General features: G+C 46.1%; 1 long non-coding RNA gene across 2 annotated transcripts; it reads left to right on the plus strand.

Moving 5' to 3' along the window:
• The first annotated feature begins 1,811 nt into the window (after positions 1–1,811).
• Positions 1,812–7,539, plus strand: LOC310888803. 2 transcript variants are annotated; one of them, XR_014576174.1, is made up of 3 exons: positions 1,812–2,733; positions 4,022–4,084; positions 6,333–7,539. It is a non-coding gene; the product is annotated as an uncharacterized lncRNA (long non-coding RNA). The 2 variants fall into 2 exon arrangements; XR_014576175.1 differs by having other exon boundaries at positions 6,336–7,539.
• Positions 7,540–8,322: the final 783 nt, after the last annotated feature.

The raw sequence follows: 8,322 nt of genomic DNA on the forward strand, positions 1-8,322 counted from the left end.
CCTGAGACTGCCCTGGGTCTCTTTGCGGAGGGACTCAAGTTCTGCACAGCAGTGTGACCGGCGAGGTCCCCACGGTGGGTGACGTCCTTAGGCTGACCTGCAGGAAACTGGAAAAGTGCAGCAGGAAGCAGGCGAGGGATGAGGATGTGGTGGCTTTTGCTGCTTAATATGCATTAAATATAATTAAATATCTTAAAATTGGTTTAGAAGGAGTAATGGAAATGCATGAAGTTATCCCTAAAATATAATAATCTCCTGTTCCCCAGCAGGAACTCTAGAGCCTTTTTCAGATACATTGATTGTGTTGTCTGTAAAATGAGAGAGAGCTTAAAAAGTTGAAAAGAAATAGGGGATTAGGTTAAAAAAAAAAAAAAAGCACTAGAGGGAGGAAATGCAAAGCAAAACTGCGTCTGGCTAGTGTAAATGAATATGTTCTTGCATATTAAATGTTCTCATTGTTATTGTTAATGTTGAGTCACAAGTGAAAGATTTTAAATAAAAGCAATGATGCCCTACTGGATTGTTTCAAGAACTGTTGAACCTCATGGCAAATATTTAATATCTCATCCTCACCCGTGACTTTAATAGTGAGCCTTTGGGTTCGGCGGGGAATCACGGAGCACAGCTGGTGCACACATTTCCCGTGGATCCTCGGAGCCCGGTGGCCAGCGGGCTCTGCAGGCTCCTCCATGGCCCTTTCTACACGCCCTTGAGATCGGCCTTGCCCCAGGGCTGAGAACACAGCGTGTGCCTCGGAGCAGCGGGAGCGCTGAGGCTGAGAAGTGGCAACGCCAGCATCGCCTGCCGCCTTCAGGGGATGCAGCCGGGCTCCTGCTCCCAGGGGCAGCGGCAGAGTTGTCCCATCAGCGCTCCTGATGCTCTGAGATTCCACTCCGGATTGTGCTTAGAAATGAAACAATCGTAATTACCATTATTGCTCTATTTATTTATTTTTTTTGATTAACAAATTCACCAGCCCAATTTTCGCACCAGCTCTACCCGTCTGAGCTGTGCCAGACCCTTGGCCCGTTGGTGAGCGAGCTCAGCTCCACAAACCAGCAGGGCGATGGCGCTTCCCACCACCACGAGGCCCCGCACACTAGCTTCGCTGGGAGGGCTTTTGATTTACAGCAGGATAACCGAGCAGACTCGAGCCGTGCTTTTCTCTCCCAGCTTATTACTGTCAAATGAGTTATTCTCTAAGTAGAAACAAGAAGCAATCTTGTTTTTTATTTCATCACCGGGAAGCATCAGAAAGGGTCAGTGAAGGAAGGGAAGGATGAGGAGAAAAGCAGAATGTCTAAAGTAAAGATGTGTTTCTTGCTTGAATAACTCCCTAACAATCTGCTGAAGGAGTGATTTTGTATCAGGCTGAAACCCCAAACCAGCATCATTTTAATTTGCCAAGCACCTGTGAAAGAATGCAGCTGCAAGACCATGGGAAAACAATGGGAACTGTGACAGTTCATTAATATAAACCAGCAACTAGATTTATTTGGAAAAGTCATTGATACAGAATTACACTGGAGGACACAGTGGCATTCCTGAAGTATGCCAGCGAGCAGCTAACTGAGATTATAGATTTGTGTACATCATTTGAACTTCAGTGGTTATTTGGTAACTCTTACAATCTATTGCGTGTGTCAAACAGCAAAACAAATGTATAAAGAGGAGTGATTGCTTCAGCATTTCCTTGTTTTTTTTTTTTTCCCTATTTGTTGCTCATTTTTGTCTTTTTTTTTTCCTTTTTTCTTTTCTTTTTTTTTTTTTTTCTTTTTCTTGTAGTTTGCTTTGGTTACTGTTTCCGGTGAAGCAAGAGTTTGGAGAGTGCAAGTGGTGTTAGAACGGTGCTGTGCACAGCTGGGAACGAAGGCACCTCCCCATGCAAAGCCAGCTCTCGGATCCGAACCGATGCAAAGGGGAAGTCTCCGTGCAGGGGGCACGTCGGGGCTGTCCTCGGGCAGGCGCAGCGGCAGCACCGAGCACAGACCCGGACCTCTGGGTGCAGGTGGGTGCAGAGGGGCCGTGGGGTGGGAGCGGCGGGGGGACAGAAGCCTCTGGGTGCCTGCCCCACCAGCTCGGTCTGTGGGAAGGATATTGGTCCCCTGGGAAAACGTGGCTCGGGTCTGATCGCCCAGGTGGAGATTAGCCGCTTCTGGTGTTTCGTCCTTAAAAAGTTTGCTGCTTTTAATGAGTTTAAGGCATACGTCTGGCCTGTCGCGTGATTAAGAGTTTCTGTCACTGCAAACAGCAGTTACAAATTACAGGGTGGGCAGTGATGTTCTAGGTAAATCCAAAACGATTTGCTTTGCATACATTAGTGGCTACTGAAGAGCTACAAGACTGGAGGCATTAATCTGTTAAGGATGTTCATGGGGTTGAAGGTACAATGTTAGAGAGATGCTTTGCTGCCCATCTCTCTGGAAGCAGAAAAACAAAACAAAAAAATATGGAGAAAAATGGCATTCAGCTTGCAGATATTAATAGTTTGGGCAAAAACTCTGTGATTGAATCAAGCCAAATGAGCGACTGAACATGTCCAGACTAACCTGCTCCAATTTCTCTCCTTTTTCTTGCTTTCCTCCTCTCCTCTGTTCCCCGGTCTCTCCCTCTCTTATTTTCAGAACTGAATTTTCTGATTTCCAGATGCAACTGCAATATAAAGTAGAAATAAAACAAGGCAGTTAAATTGTTGAAGCCCATAATCTCTTCACATAACTCCCAAGAAAAAAGGTATATCGTCCAACTCTATTTACCAGTTATGGGTCCCTCTTGCTGTACTATCTGTAAATACAAGAGTAGCTCAACTTATGAAAATTTTAAGAATAGGAGAAGCAAAGGAAGCTCGGCAGTGTCTCTAGAAGCACTGGAAAAGCGTGTGGTATTGATCAAAGCCAGCTTATTTCTTAAAGCCGTACGTTTTAATAAAACTTTAATTCACAGATGATGTTACAAGCAGAAATGTCTCTTCAGTGAAATATGAAACAATTCTGTTATTTATTTGATGGCAATAATACGAGTTGTGGGTATGTATGTGGAGTGGTACGATGTGGCAGTGATGTTAGATGTGGAGAGAGAGACCAAGTATTTGAACAAGACATATAATATACAGGTTGTACATGGTCTCTTTTAGAACATGTCTCTTTTTATCTAGCACCTTCGTTTTAAGACTTTCCCCTGTTTCCTTTCTATCCAGAATCTCCCTGAATTTGCAACGGTTCTTGGGCTGAGGTGTAGACAGCTCACCTTTCGTCATATATCTCGCTTGGATATCTGCTTTACTTCTGTTCCTCTAAACCTTCAATTTTGTCTTCCTCCTCTCATGGAATGGCTTTGCAACGCTTATCCCTAAGTAATAGTCAGTAAAGGAAAATTATCTTAAATCAAGCAAGGTTTATTTAATTTAGAAAATAGGAAATAGAGAGAAAATCAAACTAAATGAAATGAAAATGGAATAATTCATATCTAATCTAAGGTCTTGCTCAACAGAACAATTCTTTTAGTTGTGCTCTTAGAGTTGAGCAGCAATACTTTTTACATGTTAGGGTCATTTGTCCCAAACAAACAACCTCTTTAGGCCCTGCACTCGCTAAGTCTTAAGGAAATGGAAGTACTCTCCTCCATTTCTGCAGGACGTTTGCTTCTGTTTACCACCTCCAGCTGAGCCACGCTTTCCTCAGTTACCCGTAGCACCTTGCTTCTCTTACTGGTGCATGTTCTCTTATCTGTATATGTATATATTTATTTTGATAAGCATGTGGATGTCAGATAGTGCTGGGTTAGACCTTTTTACCACATCGTATAGACATATACTTCTCAACCAACTCACCCTTTAATTATCTTAGCTGCCTTTTTATTAATATGCAATGCACCACTGTACCCCATATTAATGAAGCTTATTATCAGATCCTGATAGAAAGCTTTCCAACTTCCTTCCAATTAACATGTGGTGCTTCAGAGGAATCCTCTGAATATGGGTAGGTGTTTGGCAATTGCACATAACCTTTTTTTTTTTTTTCAGGCAACTTCACTTAAGATGTCCTTGTTAGATTAAAGACTCCTCAAATGCTGATTACCCCCTCCGGTTGGTTTCTTCATTGTTTTCCAGGCGGAGTAGTTGCTTTCATATATTTTCTTTAGGTTACAGCTTAAAAGTATCATCTTGGTTTAACACTTTCAATTTATGTTAGACAAGCCAGTTTTAGACTGACACATGTAAACCAGTGATTCTTAATTAAGTGCATAATGAGGCTGGAGGCAAGAACTGTAGGTAGGCATTCAGCAGGTGGGAATCGTGGCATGGTGGAGGCTGTCCTGGGCCTCTAGGGGAAGGAGAACTGGGCAACAGACAGGGCACTGTGCTTACACAGAGAGCAAATCAGAACGGATAATTATTTCTTCCTCTTAAATGCCATGCCCTTCATCTGAAGTGGTAGAACGGATCCAATTTTTAACGGTCAGACTTTATTAGTAACCCAGGTAGGACGTGTGGGAGCTGTAATCATCACTGAATGAGCTGTAATAAACCCGGAGGCGTGGGGTGCCTATCACCTGGGCTTCACAGTGCATGCCAGGATTCTCATCTTTCAACAAGGGGGAACAAACCTGTCTCCAAAACTGAAACTAAAACCTTTGAGAAAACTTTAGTGATTCCCTCCCTTCTTTAAATGGCCACATCCAAGCCCTGCACTTAGTGTGACAGTGCAACGTAGCTGGGGTAAATAGACTGGAAGCTCACACATAAAAAGAGTGTTAGAAAAGCTGGTTTCCAGCTAGAAAAAACCTGTCATCCTCGGCGATGGGTCCTGGCACGTTTTGGTTACACAAAGGAGGAGAACATTTACATCAGTGCAGCTGCAGCCTTTCACCTGCTGCTGAGCTGCTTCCTGCGTGCACTTCAGCAAGCAGTGCCTGATAGCTGGAGCAGTAAATGGAGGAGACTTGTCACTGCAGCAGGGCTGCGGGAGTACCAGTGCCCTGCACAGCTGGTGAAAGCCCGGAGGTCTTGAACATACTCTAAAAGTGCTTGTGCCTCTACCCCAGCCAGGTGACACGATTTCAGAACATGATACACCATGTAAATCCTTGCTAATTTTGCAGCAATTCCCTGTGCAAATTACCCACAGTGTTTGTTTGTTTGTGTTCTGCCCTGCAATCACGTCCTTAGCACCAAATCGGCCCATTGTCCACACTGCCTGACCCCAAGGGTGCCCAGAGGCCCCGGCTGGCTTTGCCAGAGGCAAATCCAGGCACCTGCCTGAGGAACCAAGAGACTGACCGTGCAATAGGGTGGCAGCTCTAGTGCCTTTGAGAACGTCTTAATCGTGTAGGGACTAGGGGCAAAACGGGCAAAATGCTGCCGGGCAATCACCTGCAGGTCAGCCCTGGACCATTCCAGCTAAGCAGATCCCGTAGTTCAGCGAGCGCCAGATGCAGCTCATCTCGTCCTGAGGGTGTTTCTGTAGCTACCTCCCGCTCCTGACTGCCCGCCAGCATCACCCTTCCTTCTCCCTGACTCGTGGATGCTAGGGCAGCCGGCAGAACCCGTTCCAAACCAGCATACCCTGTCCTCTGCCCAGTTTGCTCAAGCAGTGAGGAAAGCACTGATACAAAGCCTGATACAAACAGTTTGAATTCAGGGCTGCAGGGTCATGTAAGCTCCAGGCCAGCTGGGTGAGAGCTTCTCGGGGAAGTTGCCCTGCTATTACAGCACTGTGCTGGTTTTCCAAAACGAAGAGACTTTCCCAGAGCAGGGTCTTGTAGACTTGATCCCCGCTTAGCTCTGAACATGTATTAGGCCTTTCTCGAAGTGCCCTGTTAAAAGCAGCTTCCCGCTGAGCAGATGAGCTGGTCAGGCAGCACTTTCCTGAATTTAGCTGTGCAAAAACCCCCAAGGCATGGCCAATGCTCTTTATGCAGGGAGATGTCAGTAACACAAGTGGGCTGTGGGTTATGCGAGCAGTTGTTAAGCGTTACAGAAGCATGAGTAAGCTGTCTGACTGGGCCGTGTGATGGGAAGAGGACTGTGGCCCTGCACTTACCGGACTAATTTGAACTTTTTGACACAGACAACTTCTGGCAGCTTCTCTGGGCCTACGGGTTGGTTCTGCTGACAAGGACGGTGGGTTTCTGGTGCTCCTCTTTAGCGTCTGTCAAACAGTCCATGCTTTGGTCCAGTTGGGATAAGGTAGCCTCCATTGCATGGAAGATGTTATGGGAGCACTGCCCCAGGTTATGGGTGTGCTGTTGGGTCCAGCAGTACAGAACAGGTTATTTTAACCCCCGGCACCATCTCTCTTGCCCTCACTCTCCCTCCTGCCTCCTTCTGCCAGCAGTCAGCTACGAGATAGATGCGGCACAGGAGGGCACTCTGGATCGTGGAAGCTGCGCAGTGCAAACAAGCCGTGCCTCGTGCAGAAGTCAGCAGGGCCTTTCCAGATGTGCGGTACGGGCTCGGGAGCTGGTTGGCTTCATATAAGATGTTTCATCTGGCATGCAGCATGGATGCACCTGGCCTGTACTTGAGAGTTATTTTCAGAGGTTGAGGGGCTGCAATTTGATGCCGTGGTAAGGTGTTCCAGCCTCTGGGGTTGTCATGGGAGCAGGTCCCAGCGGCACCCTGGCAGAGAAATAACCCTCTTGCTATGAAGTTAAAGTTTCTTGATATTGGAGCTCTAATTGTTTTCTGTGCCCAAATTTGCCTCTAATGCGTCTGTACTGTTATATATCTCATCGGAATATGAGACTTTTCAAACATTGTTTACAAGGCGTCTGAATTATACCAAAGGTATCCTAGATGCTATGAAGGCACCACTGTGAAGCACTGTGATTATGAAAAAATTCAAACCTATGGATTTTGTGGTTTAGATGCATTTCTGCCACCCAGAAATGAAACCCAAAGTGTTCTGTCACTGCCGCGTCTCTACTGAGGGCTGTAGCCATGGAGTTATTTATGCCACTGCACTCCTGGCTGCAGCTTTTGGTAGAGCTTCACCACGCTGGCTTCTCACCCTGATATCTGTCAGAACGCTTTCCTCCTTTATGGCAAGGAAGCTCATCAGTATGAAATGAGCTGGTGTTGCTGCTGCTCAGAACTACCTGCATAACAATTCAGACATTTGTGCGCGATGCGGTCGTCCTGGAGAACTGTGTGGTCTCTGCAGTGGAAAGACTTGCTGGAAGCTTCTGCAAAACAGAGATCCTTCAGTGGTGTAGATCACATTATTTCTTCTGAATTCAGTATAGATTTAATCGATTGAGAATCTGACTTAAGATGCACAACTCATATGCCTCCCTCAGTGAACAAAATATTACATAAATAAATTATAACAATATATTCCTGCGGGATTATTCTGCATCCAATTCTAGGATTATTACCAAGTAGTAATAATTAGTGCAATGGTATCATCATACTAATTTGTTTTGTTCTTACTTTTTTACACAAATAAACTCAGCCTTGGTTCTAGGGAGCTTACGACAGGCGGCTTTGCTTCTGCAAACAGCAGTGCACGCCGTCGGGCTGGAAGCGTGTAAATGGCCCTGCTGACCCAGGAAGGTGATTCAGTAAGACTTCTCACAAGCTCAAGAGTGATTACAGGCAGCGTTGGCTGGATCTGGAAGATACACACTGATAAAAGATGACACTGGAAACTCAAGAGATAGTGTTGACTCGCTCTTTTGTTGGCTTTACAAATTACAGCCTGATGGGGCAGATAGAAGACAGCGACGTTTGGTAGGCCGCCAAATGAGGGACCAAACCAGGCCTTAGCGTGGACACAGGAGCAGAAGGAAACTCTAAGCTGTAGCAGGCTGGTAACATCAGCAGAGGAGAAGGGAGCAAACAGGAAGGATCAAGGCAGAGACGTGGCTAAGGCCCGAGCTGGCCACAGCAGCTCCGTGCCCTGCGGCAGCTGCAGGCCTCAGCGCCCAGCCGCGCCTGGCCACTGCCCCGTGGGGCCTCCATGCTGGTCCCCAGCTGGAGCGCTCAGCAAGGTAAACGTGACCCGGCTGAATCCCTGGGGGCACCTGAGGAGGTTTTGACTGTAAAACTCCCAGATAAAACTGAAAGGTAGCCAATGATCAGCTGGAGAGGAAAGAGCACCGAATCTTGACAGCAGCACCAGGTTGTAAACCTCTGGAGATGTCATGCAGATAGGTTTTATACAGCAATAATAAGAAATTCACATCTACCGGAAGTGTCATGTAAAAATAAAAAAATAAATTAACATCTGGCCAGAAAGGATATTTCTGAAAGTTTGAGGCAAGTTGGGTATGGTAAGCCCCCAATCCTGTTTTTAGTGGCGATAATAAAAAGTGAATGGT

The sequence above is a fragment of the Anser anser genome (genome assembly GCF_964211835.1).
Source record: "Anser anser genome assembly, chromosome: W".
NCBI classification, from domain to species: domain Eukaryota; kingdom Metazoa; phylum Chordata; class Aves; order Anseriformes; family Anatidae; genus Anser; species Anser anser.